Raw genomic sequence first — 21,302 nt, forward strand, 5'->3', positions numbered from 1 at the left:
GCTGCTCCTTCCTTCAGCTCAGTTCTCTGCAGTTTCTCTGCCTGCAGTGGGGAGTTCTTGGACCTTGACCACTTTGTCTCAAGTTTTAACTGGGTTTGTTTTGGTCTGCTGGTTAAAAGCTAGATCCCATTATCCCTAGAGCTGAAGATTTGTAGTACTCTATGATCAGTAGACTTGGTATATGTGAGGGGTTTGCGCTGGTCTCCTGAGGGAGGGGCCTGCTACAGTTCTTTTCACACAGACTTGCCTAGAAAGGATGTACCTGAATGTGTTGGGGAACAGGATTTGGTGTAAGTGGCTTCAGCTTCCACTGAGAGCTCTGCCTTATTCACTGATGTCTGTCCGTGCTGATAAGAAGGGAGAAAGTGGTGTGGCCCTGCCCTTTCATCCCCAGAATGGTCAGTTCTCACCTTCCACTCTTTAGGAAGCTATTATAGAAAAGGATCTCCTCTCTTGTGACTCTGGCTTCCATCAGATTTCTGTTTTCACCATGTCTTTGTCAGAGCTGTCTTCCCGCCAGGCAGTACAGTTATCCTGTGTTTTATCTCAGGAACATGGTTGGGTTTCTAAACTCCAAATTTAATGGACCTGGCAGAGCATGGACATGCACTGATCCTATGTGTCTGGTGCCAGTTTGTCCCAGAAAAGCAGTCACACTGTCACACACTGGTTTGCATTTTATGGTAAAGTACTTCAAAAAGCCAGCACCAATGTTTGCTGCCCTCTGCAGGTGTTTCTGTTGCTATGCTAATGAAGGGCAGCATGGTGGGCACCCACCACCTCTTTTGTCCCTAGAGAGACCATGCCACCTATCCCAAAAGCACTCTAAGAACGGGAGTGAACCAGGGGATCCTCAGACCACACTGTCTGCTCCCAGGCCTCTGCTCTCTTCCCCACAGGACCACCACTAAACTCACTAAGAATGACAGCAGGGATGGTGCAGACTTCTAAAACTTAAGATTTTGAGTTCCACTATGTATAAGAACTTGCAGTAGTTGGCCCCTATCCTTTGTCCAGTCAAAGGTTTGGGGGAAGAATTTTTTCTTGTGCAATCCCCTGCACACTAATTTCACATTTCCTCTCTCTCTTTCTCGTTTCTTTCTCCGTGATTGTATTTCCCTTCCCTTTGCAGGAGCTGCGGTTCTTTTCTCCCCCAGATCAACACTCCTCAGCAACTACCTTCCATGATATGGCCATTTTCTCCCTCTAGATGTAAAGTTTGTTCTCACAGTCTTCAGATCAATTTCTTGGGTGTTCAGAATGATTTGAAATTTATCTGGCTGTGTTTGAGGGACAAGGCAAGTATCGGGTCCCTCTACTACTCTGTCATCTTAACTCTTCCACAATATCCTAAAATTTATTGACTTGTTTTTTGGCCCAAGGTGTTCTATCTGGAGAATGTTATACATTCATTTGAAAACTGTTTATTCTGTTATTTTTGTATGTGATGTTCTATCTATATCTACTGTATCCATCTGGTCTAGTCTGTCATTCAAAGGTATTGCTTCTTCACTGATTTCCTGCTTGGATGATCTATTCATTGATATAAGTGTGGTGTTAGAGTCCTGTACTATTATTTTGTTGTCATAAATTTCTCCCTTTATTCTGCCAAGAACTGCTTTATGTATTTGTGTGTATTTGTGTGCTCCATTGTTGGGTGAATAGGTACTTACAATATTTATTGGATCAATCCCTTTATTAGTATGTAATACCCTTCTTAGTTTTTTTTTATTACAGTCTTTGTTTTTAGTTTATTTTGTCTGATTTATGTATGACTACCCTGATTTTTTTCCTGTTGTATTTGCTTGGTAAAGGTTTTTCCATCCTCTCACTTTCAATCTGTATGTGTTGTTAGGTCTGAGTTGTTCTCTTGTAGGGAGCATATACACAGGTCTTGTGTTTTTTTTTGTTTTTTGTTTTTTTCCATTTTATTTATTTTTTCAGCATAACAGTATTCATTGTTTTTGCACAACACCCAGTGCTCCATGCAAAACGTGCCCTCCCTATTACCCACCACCTGTTCCCCCAACCTTCCACCCCTGACCCTTCAAAACCCTCAGGTTGTTCTTCAGAGTCCATAGTCTCTTATGGTTCGCCTCCCCTTCCAATTTTTTTTTTATAAACATATAATGTATTTTTATCTCCAGGGGTACAGGTCTGTGAATCGCCAGGTTTACACACTTCACAGCACTCACGATAGCACTATTCCGCTATCCTATTTTTTTTTTATCAGAGCATTTGGGCCATTTACACTTAGAGTAATTATTGATAGATATGTACTTACTGCCATTTTGTTAATTGTTTTTGGGTTGTTTTTGTAGTTATTCTCAATTCTTTTTGTCTTCTCTTGCTGTCTTTCTTTTTTTTTAATATTATTGCAGATAGCAGTAGTTTATTTTTGTTGCTGTATGGTAATGCAGTGTATGATTTTTTTAAACTTTATTTTTTCAGTGGTCCAAGATTCATTGTTTATGCATCACTTACTGTCTGTCTTTGTGATTGATGCACTTCTGTAGTGCTTTCATTTTCTTTTTAAAGGTATGTTTTATAGGTTGGGGTTTGTGACTACCATGAAGTTTATGTATAACATCGCAAGTGTATAGCAGTCTATATTAAGTTAAAACTAAGTTTTAAGTTCAAACACATTCAAAAATACTTTTTTTTGCTCCCTCCTCCATGTTTTATGTATATGTTGTCATGTATCTATCCGTTTATTCATAATTTTCTTATGTAGAATTATAGCCTTTTCCTTTTCACTTTAAGAAGTTCCTTTGGTGCACCTGGCTGCATTAGTCAGTAGAGAACACAACTCTTGATCTCAGGATCATGAGTTCAAACCCTACATTTGGCGTAGAGTTTATTTACGGAAAAAATAAAAGAAGTTCCATGCAGTTTCTATTTTTTCCTTATAAACAATGTTATGCTGAATATCCATATATAACTCTTTGTATTTAAGTCTACTTATTTTCTTTGGATAAATTCCTACAATTGGAAATGCTGAGTTAAAAGTATTTTCTCATTTTTGTAGCACCTGGGTGGCTCATTCGGTTAAGTGTCGGTTAAGTGACGGTTAAGTGACCTTTGGCTCAGGTCATGCTCTCGCTCTCTCTCAAATAAATAAATAAAATATTTAAGAAATATTTGCTCATTTTTAAATAATTTTCAACACATGTTGTCAAATTCTCCACTGGAAAATTATGCCATCTTATATTCCTGTTGATACAAATCTGAGTGATCATTTCCCTATCACTACTAACAGAAAACACTAGCAATCTTTTGTCAATCTTACATTGAAATCTCATTGTTTTAATTTAAATTCAATTGATCAGTAATAAAGTTGAAACTTTCTGATAATAAAAAATAAAGCCCTTTAATATTTCTTGTGAGGCTATTTTAGTGGTGATACCCCCTTTTAACTTTTGTTTGTCTAAAAATCTTTTTTATCTTTTTTCCAATTCTGAATGTTAACCTTGTTGGGTAGAGTATTTTTGGTTGAAGGTTTCTTACTTGAAGTACTTTGAATATATTATGCCAATCCCTTTTGGCTTGCAGAGTTACTATTGAGAAGTGAACTGACATATTTATAGGGTTTCTTTTCTATGCAAATTTTGCTTCTCTCTTGTTGCTGTCAAAATTCTCCTTATCTTTAAACTTTGATCTTTTAATTATTATGTTTTGTGTTATAAACTTCCTTGAGCTTGTTTGTAACTCTTGTTTGTAACTCTCTGTGTTTCTTGAACCTGGATGTCTATTTTTTTCCCTAGGTAAAGGAAGTTTTTCATTATTATTTCCTCAAATAAGTTTTCTTCCTCTTTCTCTGTCTTCTTCTGGGACCCCTATAATAAAGAATGTTCATTTGCTTGATGTTGTCCAAGAGGGCCCTTAAACTATCTTTATTTATTTTTTTTTAGATTTTATTTATTTATTTGACAGACAGAGATCACAAGTATGCAGAGAGGCAGACAGAGGCAGGCGGGGAGGGGGGAGCAGGCTCCCTGCTGAGCAGAAAGCCCGATGTGCGGCTCGATCCCAGGACCCTGAGATCATGATCTGAGCCGAAGGCAGAGGCTTAACCCGCTGAGCCACCCAGGTGCCCCAAGCTATCTTTATTTTTAAATTAAGTTTTAATTTTAATTCCAGTATAGTTAACATATAGTATATTAGTTTCAGGTGTACAATATAGTGATTCAACAAGCTATCCTAATTTATTAGTTTTTTCCCTCTTTTTGCTGTTCAGCTTGGGTTCTTTCAATTACCCTGTCTTGCAGATAGTTGATATGTCTTTCTGTATGCTCTAATCCATTGTTGATGCCCTGTAGTGTATTCAGTTATTGAATTTTTCAACTCCAATTGGCTCCTTTTTGATATTTTTTTATCTTTATGGAAGGTCTCACTGAGTTTTTCCACTCTTCTCTTCAGTATGGTGAGCATATTCACAATCAGTACTCTAAACATTTTTTTAGCTTGCTTATCTGAATTTCATTTAGTTCCTTTTGAAGCTTTGTCTTATTCTTTCTTTGGGAACATGTTCCTTTGTCTCCCCATTGAACTTGATTTTCTGTGTGTTTTATGGTTTAGGAAGAACACCTAGTTCTCCTAAACTTGGAGGAATGTTATTGTGTATGGCTTTCCTCTATGCAGACTCTGTGTTTTTTGTTTTTTTTTTCCATTTTATTTATTTTTTCAGCATAACAGTATTCATTCTTTTTGCACAACACCCAGTGCTCCATGCAAAACATGCCCTCACCATTACCCACCACCTGTTCCCCCAACCTCCCACCCCTGACCCTTCAAAACCCTCAGGTTGTTTTTCAGAGTCCATAGTCTCTTATGGTTCGCCTCCCCTTCCAAATTTTTTTTTTTTTTAATAAACATATAATGTATTTTTATCCCCAGGGGTACAGGTCTGTGAATCGCCAGGTTTACACACTTCACAGCACTCACGATAGCACTTACCCTCCCCAATGCAGACTCTGTGTTTTTGATGAATTTTACTGCCTGGCCAGAGTTGTGGCTGGTATGGGCTGGAGTTCACGGACACTCCATTCTATGGCTTCTTTCATTGGATGGATGAAGCTGAAATGAGCATGGCATGGGGTCTCCCTCAGGGTCTCTGCATAGGAGTACACTGGCATGTTTGCTAAAGCTGAAGTTGGTACAAGCTGAGGGGTCCCTGGGTTCTCTGTGCAGCAGGATAGCTGAAGTTGAAATGGATGAAGCCATCACATCCTGGGACTTTCTACACAGAGGGCACTTTGGCAAGACAGTTGAAGCTAGAGTGAATGCAAGGTAGGTTTTCCAGCGTACTTAGTATAGGGGGTTCCCTTGCCAGGCAACTGGAGTCAAGACCATCCTAGGAAGAGGTATTATAGGTTACTCCATGCAGGGGGTGCCCTTATAGATTTTTGGAGCCATGACAGGGGTTTACAAGGTTCTCTGAATAGGGGCAACCTCATGGGGCTGCCGGATCTGAAGCAGATGTCACCCAGAAGGTCTCAGAGTCCTCTGCATTGAGTGTTTCTTAGCAAGTCATCTGAAGCCAAAGTGATGTAGACCTAGTGTGTACCAGGGTGCTTTATGTCTGTGTGATCTTTGTGCAAAGGACAGAGCTGTAGTGAGCACTAACCAGGGGTTTCCCAGTGTGCACTGCCATGTGACCACTTCTGTAGCCAAGGCACTGAGGTGGCAGGCTGATTGGAGTGCCCAGCCTTTGCTTCTATTTACATTATTAATATAAAGGGGAGTGTAAACTGTGTCTTCAAACTCAACCCTCCAGAAGAGAATTCTAGTAGTTTCCTCATCATCTGATGAACTTCCAGGGCTGTCACTTTTATATGCTAGTTGCTCTTAATTTGCAGTTTTTTATTCTATGCCCCAGCATGTTCAGGTCCAGTGTGGACTAGGTATCTGGAGTTCAATGAAGTAGAAAACCAGTTATGGTGTCCATACTTCACTCTGGTCTGCATTTTCAAGAGTAAATTGTGTCACTCACCAATTCCTTTGACTCAGAGAGAGTCTGCGCAGTTCCTCAGCCATTTGACAGATTTCTGGGGCTGGATCTTTTATAAACTACTTGTTCTTTTAAACTGCAGCTTTCTTTTTGTGCCCAAAGACAGATGGATCTGCTCCTGGTCCTTCAGTACTAATCTTTTCCAAGTTCACTGCATCAGGGTTGGTGGTTCCCATAGTTACTATGTATCCATCTCTCTTGCTGTTCTCTTTTGTTATTCTGTGTGTTGTTTGCTGTGCAGAAGATATTTGGTAAGCCCTCAGTCCTTCTTCAGGAGTAATTGTTCTATAAATAGGGGTAATTTGGAGTGTTCCATGAAGGAAGTGAATTCAGGGTCTTCCTACATCACTTTCTCAGAAGGAACCTCCAACACTTGCCATTTTATTTTGTCTTTTGATACTAGTCATTCTCACTGGTGTGAGGTGGCACTTCATTGTGGCTTTGACTAGCATATCCCTGATGACTGGTGATGCTGAGCATCTTTTCATTGGTCTGTGGACCATCTGTATGCCTTTTTAAGAAGAAAAGTCTATTCAGGTTCTCTGCTTCTTTTTTCATTGGATTATTCACATTTTGGTTGCCATTATGTAAGTTCTTTATGTATTTTGTATATTAACCTCTTATTGGATATATTATTTGCAAATATCTTCTCCCGTTCAGTAGGTTGTCTTTTTGTTTGTTGGTGGTTTCCTTTGCTGTGCAGTAGCTTTTTATTTTGATGTGGTACCAATAGTTTATTTTTGATTTCTTTTTAAAAAATTAATTAATTAATTAATTAATTATTATTTTCAACGTAACAGTATTCATTGTTTTTGCACCACATCCAGTGCTTCATGCAATACATGCCCTCTCTATTACCCACCACCTGGTTCCCCAACCTCCAACCCCTTGCCCCTTCAAAACCCTCAGGCTGATTTTCAGAGTCCATAGTCTCTCATGGTTCATCTCCCCTTCCATTTTCCCTCAACTCCCTTCTCCTTTCCATCTCCCCATATCCTCCATGTTCTTTGTTATGCTCCACAAATAAGTGAAACCATGTGATACTTGACTCTCTCTGCTTGACTTATTTTGCTCAGCATACTCTCTTCCAGTCACGTCCATGTTGATACAAAAGTTGGGCATTCATCCTTTCTGATGGAGGCATAATACTCCATCATGTATATGGACCACATCTTCCTTATCCATTCATCCGTTGAAGGGCATCTTGGTTCTTTCCACAGTTTGGCGACCATGGCCATTGCTGCTATAAACACTGGGGTACAGATGGCTCTTCTTTTCACTACATCTGTATCTTTGGGGTAAATACCCAGCAGTGCAATTGCAGGGTCATAGGGAAACTCTATTTTTAATTTCTTGAGGAATCTCCACACTGTTCTCCAAAGTGGCTGCACCAACTTGCATTCCCACCCACAGTGTAAGAGGGTTTGCTTTCATTTCCCTTGCCCAATGAGACATAGACATAAATATGCCACTAAGGACAATGTCCAAAAAAATTACTGTCTGTGTTTACTTTTAGGAGTTTTATGGTTTCAGGTCTTACATTTAGGTCTTTAACCCATTTTGAGTTTATTTTTGTGTATGGTATAAGAAAGTAGTCGTTTCTATCTCTTGCATGCACCCAGTTTGTATTCCCACCAATAGTGCATGAGGTTTCATTTTTTCTCCACATCCTTCCCAACATTTACTGTTTCTTATGTTTTTTATTTTAGCCATTCTGACACATGTGAGGTGATATCTTATTGTTGTTTAGATTTCCATTTCCCTGATGATAAGTGATGAATAGTTTTAAATGTATTATTGGATTTGGTTTGCTAATATTTTGTTAAGGCCCTTTGCATATGTTTTCATGAAGGATATTGAGTCATAGTTTTCTCTTTTGTTTATAATGTGTTTGTATTGGTAACAAGATAATGATGGCCTCATAGACTAAATTTGGAAGTTTTCCTTCCTTTTCTATTTTTTGGAAATTTTGAAAAGAATAGGTATTAACTCTCTTTATTTTTTAAGGCACTTAAAAAATTAATTCCAGGGGCACCTGGGTGGCTCAGTGGGTTAAGCCTCTGCCTTCAGCTCAGGTCATGATCTCAGGATCTTGGGATCAAGCCCCAGATCAGGCTTTCTGCACAGCGGGGAGCCTGCTCCCTCCTCTCTCTCTCTCTCTCTGCCTGCCTCTCTGCCTACTTGTGATCTTTGTCTGTCAAATAAATAAATAAAATCTTTAAAAAAAGTCTTTAAAAATTAATTACAGTATAGTTAATGTACAGTGGTATATTAGTTTCAGGTTCTTTCAATGTTTGGTAGAATTTTTCTGAAGCTTTCTGGTCCTGGACTTTTGTTTGTTGGGAAATTTTTGTTTACTGATTCAATATCATTACTAGTAATTTGTCTATTTAAATTTTATATTTCTTTCTAATTCAGTTTTGAAAGATTGTGTGTTTCCATGAATTAGCCCATTTCTTCCAGAATGTCTCATTTGTTGGCATATATTTTTTCATAATATTCTCTTACAATTTTTTGTATTTCTGTGGTGCTGACTGTTATTTTTTTCTCCTTATTTACTGATTTAATTTACTTGAGTTTTTCTCCTTTTTTTTTAAATGAGTCTGGCTAAACATTTATCAATTTTATTTATCTTTTCAAAGAGACATCTTTTGGTTTCATTGATCTTTGGATCAAAAATGAAAGGGAAACTTCTAAACTCATTCTATAAAGACAGCATTACTTTAATTCTAAAACCAAAGACCTCACTAAAAAAGAGAACTACAGGCCAATATCCTTGATGAAGATGGTTGCAAAAATTCTCAGTGACATACTAGCAAATTGAATTCAACAGTATATTAAAGGAATTGTTTATTATGATCAAGTCAGATTTATTCCTGGACTGAAAGTTTGGTTCAATATTTGCAAATCAATCTACATTGACACACCATGTTAATAAAAGAAAGGTTAAGAGTCATATGATCCTGTCAATGGGTACAGAAAAAAAGCATTTTACAAAATACAACATCCTTCCTTGAGAAAATTCCTCAACAAAGTAGAGATAAAAGGAACTTACCTCAACATCATAAAAGCCGTACATGAAAGATCCATACGTAATATCCTCAATGGGGGAAAGTTGAGAGCATTTCCCCTACAGTCAATAAAAAGACAGGGATGTCCACTCTCACCATTACTATTTAACATAGTACTAAAAGTCTTAGTCTCAACAGTACAACAACAAAAATAAATAAAATGCATCTGAATCAGGAAGAAATAAGTCAAACTTTAACTATTTGCAGATGACATAATACTTTATGCAGAAAACCTGAGAGATTTCACCAAAAAAAAAATCCCTAGAAGTCATACAAGAATTCAGCAAAGATGCAGGATGTAAAATCAATGTACAGAAATCTGTTGTATTTCTATATGCTAACAATGATGCAGCAGAAATAGAAATCAGGAATTTGTCCATTTGCAATTGCACCAAAACCAAGAAGATACCTAGGAATAAACCTACTAAAGAGGTAAAAGATCTGAACTCTGAAAAGTTTGGAACACTTATGAAAGAAATTGAAGAATAAACAAAGAAATGGAAAAGCATTCCATGTTCATGTATTGGAAGAACAAACATTGTTAAAAAATCTATGCTATCCAGAGAAAGCTACACATTTAATATAATCCCTATGAAAATACCATGAACACTTTTCTCTGAGCTAGAACAAATGATACTAACATTTGTATGGAACTACAAAAGACCCCAAATAGCTAAATCAATTGTGAAAAAGAAAAAAAAAAACACCTGTAGTCATCATGATTCCTGATTTCAAGCTATACTACAAAGCTGTAGTCATCAAGACAGTATGGTACTGGCACAAAAATAGACACATAGATCAATGGAACAGAATAGAGAGCTGAGACATGATCCTACAACTCTATGGTTAACTAATTTTCAACAAAGCAGGAAAAAATATCCAATGGAAAAAAAGTGTCACTTCAAAAAATGGTGTTGGAAAAACTGGACTGCATCATGGAGAAGAATGAAACTGGACCACTATCTTCCACCATACACAAAAATAAATTCCAAATGGATGAAATAGCTAAATATGAGACAGGAAACCATCAAAGTCCTAGAGGAGAAAACAGGCAACAACCTCTTTGGCCTCAGTCACAGCAACTTCTTATTAGACACATCTTCAAAGGCTAGGGAAACAAAAGCAAAAATTAACTATTGGGACCTCATCAAGAGAAAAATCCTTAGCACAGTGAAGGGAACAACAACAACAACAAATTAAAAGGCAACCCATGGAATGGGATAAGATATTTGCAAGTGATGTATCTGATAAAGGGTTAGTATCCAAAATGTATGAAAAACTTACCAAACTCAACAACCAAAAAAACAAATAATCTAGTAAAATAATGGGGAGAAGACATGAATAGACACTTTTCCAAAGTAGACACCCAGATGGTAATGGACATATGACAGTATACTCAACATCACTTGTCATCAGGGAAATACAAATCAAAACCATGATAAGATACCATCTCACATCACTTGGCATCAGGGAAATACAAATGAAAATCATGATGAGACACTTGTCAGATGGCTGAAATTAACAACACAAGATACAACAGGGGTTGGTAAGGATTTGAAGAAGGGGGGGGGTCCTCTTGCAGTGTTGGTGGTAATGCAAAGTGGCACAGCCAGCCACTCTGGAGAACACTGTGGAGGTTCCTCCAAGATAAAAAAAAAAAATCCCTACCATACAGCAATGCACTACTAGTTATTTACCCAAAGGATACAAAAATACAGATTCAAAGGGATACATGCACCCTGTTGTTTGTAGAAGCATTATCAACAATGGCCAAATAGAGAGAGAGCCCAAATGTCCATCAAATGATGAATGGATAAAAAAAAGATGTGATACACACACACACACACAAACACACACACCATGCAATAATACTCAGCCATCAAAAATAATTAAATCTTGCCATTTGCAAGGACATGGTTAGAGATAGAGTATATTATGCTAAGCAAAGTAAATCAGAGAAAGACAAGTACCATATGATCTCATTCATATTTGGACTTTATGAAAGAAAACAGACAAACGCATGGGAAGAGGGGAAAGAAAAAAATGGAGAGAGGGATACAAGCCATACATTATTGGTAATGATAGAAAACAACCTGAGGGTTGATGGAGGGACATGGGTGTGGGTAGGCTAGATGGGTAATGGGTATTCAGGAGGACATTTTTTTGTGATGAGCACTAGGTGTTGTGCATAAGTGATGAAATACTAAATTATACTCCAGAAATTTATATTGCACTGTATGTTAACTAACAAAATTTAAATAAAAAACAGCTAAATAAAATCTATTTTTTCTTTTGTAAGTATGGTTACTCTGGCTTTCTTTTAATGTCCATTAGCATGATAGATGCTTCTTCATCTCCTCACTTTGAATCTGCATGTGTCTTTAGGTCTAAAATGAATCTCTTGTAGACAGCATATCCACAGGTCTTGTTTTTTAATCCATTTTGATAACTCATATCTTTTGCTTACAGAATGTGGTCCAATGATCAAAATGATTATTGAAAGATACGAATTTACTGTCCTTGTGTTACCTGTAGAGTTGGTGTTTCTGGTTGTGTTCCCTGGCCCTTTCTCTTTCTTTTTCTTTTTTTCCCCTTATTTATTTGTGTTAGTCACCATACAGTACATCATTAGTTTTTGATGTTGTATTCCATAATTCATTGTTTGTGTATGACACCCAGTGCTCAGTGCAATCCATGCCTTCCTTAATACTCATCACCAGGCTCACCCGTCCCCCCACCCCCTTCCCCTAACCTTTGTTGTTTTTTGTCTTTTTTCCTCACTCAAAGAGTACCCCTTAATATTGCTTGCAGGGCTGGTTTAGTGGTGACAAACTCCGTTAGTTTTTTGTTTGTTTGTTTTCTTTGGGAATCTCTTTATCTCTCCTTCTATTGTGACTGACAGCCTTGCTTGATAAAGAATTCTTGGTTGGGGGCGCCTGGGTGGCTCAGTGGATTAAGCCGCTGCCTTCGGCTCAGGTCATGATCTCAGGGTCCTGGGATCGAGCCCCACATCGGGCTCTCTGCTCTGCAGGAAGCCTGCTTCCTCCTCTCTCTCTGCCTGCCTCTCTGCCTACTTGTGATCTCTCTCTCTGTCAAATAAATAAATAAAATCTTTAAAAAAAAAAAAGAATTCTTGGTTGCATGTATTTCCCATTTCCCTGGTTGAAAATATCCTGTCTTCTGTCCTGCCAAGTTTCTGTGTACAGATCTGCTGCAAGTCTGTCCCGTCTTCCTTTGTAGATTAAAGACTTTTTTTTTTCTCTACTGCTTCCAGGATTCTTCCCTGTCTGTGTATTTTGTGAATTTGACTATGATATGCCTTGGTGAAGATTGACTTTTGTTGAATTTAATGGGATTTCTCTGTGCTTCTTGTATTTTGATATCTGCATCCTTCACCAGATTAGGGAACTTTTCAGCTGTAATTTGTCTGAATAAACCTTCTACCTCTTTTCCTCTCTCTTCATCTTCTGGGACTTCTATGTCCCAGATGATATGATATGGATGTCATTATGTTTTAATAAGTTGCTGAGTTCCCTAAACCTACCTTTGTGATCCATGACATTTCTTCTCTCTTCTGTGTAGCTTCATTATATTCCATAATTTTGTATTCTATATTACTGAATTGTTCCTCTGCTTCATCAATCCTAATTTTTGAGGGATCCACTTGTGTTTGTATCTCCATTATGACATTTTAAATTTTGGACTGACTGGATTTTAATTCTTTGATCTCTGCAGTAAGGAATTCTCCAGTATCTTCTATGCTTTTTTCATGCTCAACTAGAATCTTTATAATTGTTTTAACTTCTATTTTGGACATGTTACTTATTTCTGTTTTGATTAAGTTCTTGGCCATGAGTTCTACTTTATGTTCTTCCTTTTGTTGTAAGTTTCTTCATTTTGTCATTTTGTCCAGAAAAGAAAAAAAAAAAGAGAAAAAGCCACAAAAAATAATAAAAGAGAAAAATACCAAAGAACAAACAAACTAGATACTGGGTGTGATTTGGTCTGCTTGTTAAAAGAATGTAGATTAAGGAAGGATGGAGGGAAGATGGTGGAAGAGTAAGCGACCCTTGTTTCCTCTGTTCCCTTGAATTCAGCTATATAGCTATTAAATCATTCTGAACACCTATGAACTTAACCTGAGATATAAGGAAAGAATTGTTGCAATTCTACAAAAAGAAAACCATCCACTTTTTGCAAGGTAGAAGACATAGAGAAGTGAGTATGAGGGGATATATTGAAAGATAAAGCCTCTGTAAGCCAGCTGCTGGAAACTGATTTAACAGTGGAGCACAAAATCAGAATTTTTAGAAGTCTTCTCTGGTGAAGGATATCCCTGCCTGAAAGGTGCTCATGTGGTGAAGTAGGTCAGAATCCTAGGTGGGACAGTGTGGTCTCATGATACCTGGGAACACAGAAAGAATGGGGGTATCTGAGTCAAGCAGAATTCCCCAGCATCAAATATAGGAAGCCAGCTGCAGTCAGCGAACCCGGGAGTGGGCTTTCAGCTCAGTATTGCCATAAACCACAAATACCTACATGACCAGGCAACTGCTCTTGGAGCAGGGTCACAGCAAGTGGCAGAACCACAAGGGGAGACCCTCCTCTTTCCCCTAGGAGGAGAAGCCTGGGTCCACACTGGAGGAGTGCAAAATTTGAACACTCAAAACAGGATTCCGTGTCCCAGATAAAAACACTTGGTCACAGGGTGGGTGAACACAGAGTACAGATGGAAATAGGGAGACAAAAAGGACTGGTTTTCCCTGAGGACACACTCAAGAGTGGGGGCCACAATCTTACAGCTCCACAGCTGGAGATCAGAGGGTCGCATTTTTGTTCTCATCTTCTAGAGTGGCTAGGAAAGCCTTCAGGGAATAAAAGCCACATAGAGCAGCCCAGACCCACTTACACTGAGGCTGCCTCCCTGGCAAGAGCAGTGCAACTCTGTTCATGGAAAAACACTTGAGAGTCAACACAACAGGTCTTTCCCCCAGAAGACCAGCAGGAATATCTGGCTAAAATCCAGTTTACCAGCCACACTGAACTGAAAAACTCCAGAGCTACAGGAAAATAGTAAATAGAATTCAAGGTTTTTTACTCACAAATCTTTAGTCTATCAGTTTAAAAATTACCTTTTCTTTTTCTTTTCCTTTATAAATAGTTTATTATTTCTATCAACTCTTTTATAAGATTTTTTAATTTTCATTTTTACATTTACATTTATATATTCTTCATTTTTAATTCCTTCTATTGTATTCAATCATATACATATGATTGAATACAATATATGATTGAATACCATATTATATATATATAATGGTATATTAAATATGGTATATAATATGGTATATTAAATATATGGTTTTCCTTCTGTATAATTTTGGGATCTAGTATCTTTTAATAAGCAGATCAAAAGATGTCAGGACCTGGTGTATCACCCTGTTTTGTCCACGTATTTGATTACATTCTCTCTCTCTCTCTTTTTTTTTCATTTTTTTGTTTCTGATCCCTTCTGATTTGCCTAATATATACTTCGCTGGGGTTGTGGTTGATATTTTTCTATTTTCTTCTACTATTTTTCTCTGTACAAAATTATGACATGTAAAAAATCCCAGAATAAAGAACAATAGGCAACACTAATTCCCAAATACTTAAGAAACATGGATACTTCTTAAGATGTGTCAGAGCTAGAATTCAAAATAACAATTATAAAGATATTACCTGGTATTAAATAAAACACAGAAGACATTTGAGAATCTCTTTCATGAGAAATAAAAGGATTAAAATCTAATCAGGTCAAAATAAAAAAGGCTATTAATGAGATGCAATAAAAATGGAGGTCCTTATGCTAGGATAAATGAGGCAGAGGAGAGAATCAGTGATATAGAATATAAACTTATGGAGAATAAATAAACTGAGGAAAAGAGAGATAAACACTATTGGACTATGAGGGAAGGATTCACGAGATCAGTGATACCATAAAGCAAAATTATATTAGAATAACTGGGGTCCCAGGGGAAGAGGAAAGAAAGGGGCAGGAGGTATATTGGAGAAAATTATACTTGAGAACTTCTTAATCTGGGGAAGGAAATACACACTCAAGTCCAGGAGGCACAGGGAACCCCTTTCAAAATCAATAAAAATAGATCAACACCCTGACATATAGTAGTGAAGCTTGCAAATATTAGCAACAAAGAGAAAATCCTGAAACCAACTCAGGAAAATGGGCATTTAACCTATAGATGAAGAAACATATGGCTAGCAACATATCAATCCACAGAGACCTGGCAGGCAAGAAAGAACTGGCATGATATGTTCAGAGTGCTAAATGAGAAAAATCTACAGCCAATAATACATTATCCAGCAAGGCTATCATTCAAAATAGAAGAAGAGAGTTCTATCAAGATGGTGAAGGAGTGGAGAACTCTTTTTCAAATGATCCCCTGAATTTAGTTAGAAATCTACCAAGCCACTCTGAATACCCATGAAATCAGCCTGAGATATAAGATTATACACATCTGGATATCGATAGGGGCAGAGGATCATCAGTCGAGAGGGTGCACCTTGTCTGGATTGTGGTCGATATTTTTGCCTGTACATCCCCTCAAACGCAACTTGTCAGAATGACTAGGAGGAGGAACTCCCAACAAAGAAAAGACCCAAGGACAATGGTCTTTCCCACAGATCTAATGGGTATGGATCTAAGCAAGATGTCAAAATAGACTTCAGTGTAGCAGTTATGAAGACAATAGTCAGGCTGGAGAAAACTATAAATGGCAACATAGACTCACTAAGTGCAGAAATGAGAGCAAATCTGGCAGAACTTAAAAATGCTATCAGTGAGATACAATCTAATCTAGATGCTCTAACAGTTAGGGTAAATGAAGCAGTAGAATGAATTATCTTGAAGACAAACTGATAGAAAAGAAGGAGCAGGAGGAAGCCTGGAACAAACAGCACAAAATCCATGAAAATGGAATTAGAGAAATAAATGATACCATGAAACATTCCAATGTCAAAATTATTGTGATCCCTGAGGGGATGGAGAGAGAGAGAGACCTAGAAGATATATTTGAGCAAATCATAGCCAAGATCTTCCCTAATCTGTGGAATGAAATAAGCATTCACGCCCTGGAGGTAGAGAGAACCCTTCCCAAGATCAAGGTGAACAGAACAACACCCAGGCATGTGATAGTAAAGCTTGCAAATCTTAGAACCAAGGAAACGATTTTAAGGGCACTAGGGGAAAAGATCCCTTATGTACAGGGGAAGGAACATCAGAATAATATCAGACCTGTCCGTAGAGACCTGGGAAGCCAGAAAGGGCTGGCAAGGCATATTCAGTGTACTAAATGAGAAGGCCATGTAGCCAAGAATTCTTTTTCCAGCAGTGCTGTCATTCAGAATGGATGGAGAAATAAGAAGCTTCCAGAACCAGCAGAAACTGAAAGAATATGTGACCATGAAGCTGACACTGCAAAAAAGACACCAAGAGGGATATATCACAGAAATTTACAGAGACAATCTATAGAAACAAGGACTTCACAGGCAACATGATGACAATAAAATCTTATCTTTCAATAACCACTCTCAACCTGATTGGGCTAAATGCTCCTGTAAAATGACACAGGGTTGCAGATTGGATAAAAAGACAGAACCCATCCATATGCTGACTACAAGACACTCATTTCAAGCCTAAAGATACATCCAGACTGAAAGTGAAGGGATGGAGAACTATCTTTCATAACAATGGGCTTCAAAAGAATGCCTGGGGTAACAATTCTTATATCTGACAAATTAGATTTTAAGCTAAAGACTGTAGTTAGAGATACAGAAGGACTCTATGTCATTCTTGAAAGGTCTCTGCAACAAGAAGATCTAACAATTGTAAATATCTATGCTGCCAACATGGGAACAGCCAATTACATAAGCCAGCTGTTAACCAAAACGGAGAGACATATTGATAATAATACATTAATTGTAGGAGACTTTAACACTCCAATCTAAGCAACAGACAGATGAACTAAACAGTAGATCAACAAAGAAACAAGAGCTTTGAATGACATACTGGACCAGATGGACCTCATAGATATCTATAGAACATTTCAAACTAAAACACAGAATACTCATTCTTCTCAAGCGCACATGGAACTTTCTTCAGAATAGACCACATTCTGGGTCACAAATCAGGTCTCAACTGACACCAAAATATTGAGATTGTTACCTGTATATTGTTAGGTCACAATGTTTTGAAACTGGAACTCAAATCACAGGAAAAAGTTTGGAAGAAATTCAAACACCTGGAAGCTAAAGACCACCCTGCTTAAGAATGTTTGGGTCAACCAGGAAATCAAAGAGGACTTAAACAATTCATGGAAACCAATGAGAATGAACACACACTGATCCAAAATCTATGGAATATGGCAAAGGTGGCCCTAAGGGAGAAGTAGATAGCTATCCAAGCCTCATTAAAACACACACACACACACACACACACACAGAAAAATCCCCAAGACACAAACTGTCTTTACACCTTAAAGAACTGGAGAATCAACAACAAATTAAGCCTAACCCATGCAGGAGAAGTGAAATAACTAAGATTAAAGCAGATATCAATAAACTAGAAATAAGAAATACAGTAGCATACATTAAGGAACCTAGAAGCTTGCTCCTTGAAAGAATTAATAAGATTGTTAAGCCACTGGCCAAACTTATCCAAAAGAAAAGAGAAAGGAACTAAATTAATAAAATTATGAATGAAAGGGCAGAGATCACTACTAACAGCAAGGAAATAAATACAATTATCAGAAAGTACTATGAAGAGCTACATGAAAATAAAATTAAAAACATGGAAGAAATGGATGCATTCTTCAAAACCTATAAACTACCAATACTGAAACAGGAAGAAATTGACAACCCGAATAGATCCATAAGCAATAAAAAGACTGAAGCAGTTATCAAAAACATCCCGAAAAACAAGAGTCCAGGACCTGATAGATTCCTAGGGGAATTCTACCAAACATTCAAAGAAGAAATAATACCTAATCTCCTAAAGCTGTTTCAAAAAATAGGAACGGAAGGAAAACTTCCAGACACTTTCTATGAGGTCTGCATTACCTTGATCCCCAAACCAGGCAAAGACCCCATCAAAAAGGAGAATTTCAGACCAATATCCCTGATGAATATGGATGCCAAAATTCTCAACAAGATCCTAGCTAATAGTATCCAACAGTACCTTAAAAGGATTACCCACCACGACCAGCTGGGATTTTTCCCTGTGATGCAAGGGTGGTTCAACATTTGCAAATCAATCAATGTGGTAGAACACATAAATAAGAGAAGAGACAAGAACTACATGGTTCTCTCAACTGATGCAGAAAAATCATTTGACAAAATACAGCATCCTTTCCTGATTAAAACACGTCAGGGAGAGGGAACGTTCTTCAATTTCATAAAATCCATCTATGAAAAACCTACAATGAATATCATTCTCAATGGGGAAAAGCTGAGAGCCTTCCCACTGAAATCAGGAAAAGGACAAGGATGCCCACTCTCACCACTATTGTTCAGCATAGTACTAGAAGTCCTAGCAACAGCAATCAGACAATGAAAAGAAATAAAGTGTATTCAAACTGACAAAGAAGAAGTCTAACTCTCTCTCTTCGTAGATGACATGACACTTTGTGTGGAAAACCCAAAAAATTCCATTTCCAAATTACTATAACTCATACAGCAATTCAGTAATGTGGCAGGATACAAAATCAATGCATAGAAATCTGTTGATTTCTTATACATTAACAATGTAATTGTAGAATGAGAAATTAGAGAATTGATTTCATTTATAACAGCACCAAAACCCATAAGATACCTAGGAATAAACCTAACCAAAGAAGTAAAGGATCTATACCCTAGGAACTATAGAACACTCATGAAAGAAATTGAGGAAGACACAAAAAGATGCAAAAACATTCCATGCTCATGGATCAGAAGAATAAACATTGTTAAAATGTCTATGCTGCCCAGAACAATCTATACTTTCAATGCCACCCTAATCAAAATACCATGGCCATTTTTCAAAGTGCTGGAACAAACAATCCTAAAGTTTGTATGGAACCAGAAAAGACCCTGAATTGCTAAGGAAATGTTGAAAAAGAAAACAAAGCCAGGGGCATCACATTGCCTGATTTCAAGCTAACTCACAAAGTTGTGATCATCAAGGCAGCATAGTACTGGCACAAAAAACAGCCACATAGATCAATGTAACAGAACAGAGAGCCCAGATATGGACTCTCAACTCTATGGTCCACTGATCTTTGACAAAGCAGGAAAAAATATCCAATGGGAAAATAGTGTCTCTTCAATAAATGATGCTTGGAAAACTGGACAGCTATACACAGAAGAATGAAACTCAACCATTCACTTACACCATACACAAAGATAAACTCAAAATGGATGAAAGACTTCAATATGAGATAGGAATCCATCAAAATCCTAGAGGAGAACAAAGGCGGTAACCTCTTTGACACTGGCCATAGCAGCTTCTTTCAAAGCATATCTCCAAAGGCAAGGGAAACAAAAGCTAAAATGAACTTTTGGGTCTTCATCAAGGTAAAAAGCTTGTGCACAGCAAGGGAAACATTCAACAAAACAAAGAGGCAACCCATGGAATGGAAGAAGATATTTTGAAAAGACACTACAGACAAAGGGCTGAGAGCCAGGATCTATAAAGAACTTCTCAAAGTCAAAAGCCAAAAAATAAATAAGTCAAAAAAATGGGCAGAAGACATGAACAGACACTTCCTCAAAGAAGACATAGAAATGGCTAACAGACACATGAAAAAATGTTCATCATTATTAGCCATCGGGGAAATTCAAATCAAAACCACATTGAGATACCACCGTACATAAGTTAGAATAGCAAAAATTGACAAGGCAAGAAACCACAAATGTTGGAGAGGATGTAGAGAAAGGGCAACCCTCTTACACTCTTGGTGGGACTGCAAGTTGTTGAAGCCATTTTGGAAAACAGTATGGAGGTTCCTCAAAAAATTAAAAATAGAGCTGCCCTATGACCCAGCAACTGCACCACTAGGTATTCACACCAACGATACAGATGTAGTGGAAAGAAGGGGCCCCTACACCCCAGTGTTCATATCAGCAAGGTCCACAATAGCCAAACTGTGGAAGGAACCAAGATGCCCTTCAACAGATGAATGGATAAAGAAGATGGGGTCCATATGTACAATGGAACATCAGCCATCAGAAAGGATGAATACCCAACTTTTGCATCAGCCTGAATGGGACTGGAGGAGATTATGTCAATTATCATATGGTTTCACTTATTTGTGGAACATAAGGAATAGCGTGGAGGATATTAGAAGAAGGAAGGGAAATATGAACACGGCGATTGGAGTGGAAGATGAACTATGAGAGACTTTGGACTCTGTGAAACAAACTGAAGGTGTTAAAAGGAAGGGATGTAGGGGGCTGTGTGGGCCTGGTGATAGGTATTAAGGAGGGCATGGATTGCATAGAGCCCTGGGTGTTGTATGCAAACAATGAATCATGGAACACTACATCAAAAACTAGTGATGTACTGTATGGTGACTAACATAATTGAAAAGAGGAGAAGAAATAGAAGAAGAGGTAAATGGCTTCCAGGACAAACAGAAAGTAAAAGAATTTGCAATCACTAAATAGCCCTGCAAGAAATATTAAAGGGGAAACTGTAAGTGAAGAAAGAGCCCAAAAGTAACATATTCCAAAAAGAAACAAAGACGATATACAGAAACAGGAAAGTTACAGGTTATACAATGGCACTAAATGCCTATGCTTCAATAATTACTCTGAATATAAATGGGATAAATGCTCCAAATAAAAGACTCAGGGTATCAGATTGGATAAAAAAGCAAGACCTCTTGACACGCTGTCTACAAGAGTCTCGTTTAAGATGTAAAGACACCTCCAGATTGAAAGTGAGGCATTGGAGAACCATTTATCCTGTTAATGAACGCTGGGGTAGGAATCCTTATAACAGACAAAATAGATTTTATACCGAAGAGTAAAATAACAGATGAAGAGGGACACTATATCATATATATTTTTTTATTATGTTCAGTTAGCCAACATATAGTACATCATTAGTTTTTGATATATTGTTCAGTGATTCATTAGTTTCATATAGCATCCAATACCCATCACATCACAACCCTCCTTAATAT

This window comes from Meles meles, chromosome X (assembly GCF_922984935.1).
Source record: "Meles meles chromosome X, mMelMel3.1 paternal haplotype, whole genome shotgun sequence".
Lineage (NCBI taxonomy): Eukaryota > Metazoa > Chordata > Mammalia > Carnivora > Mustelidae > Meles > Meles meles.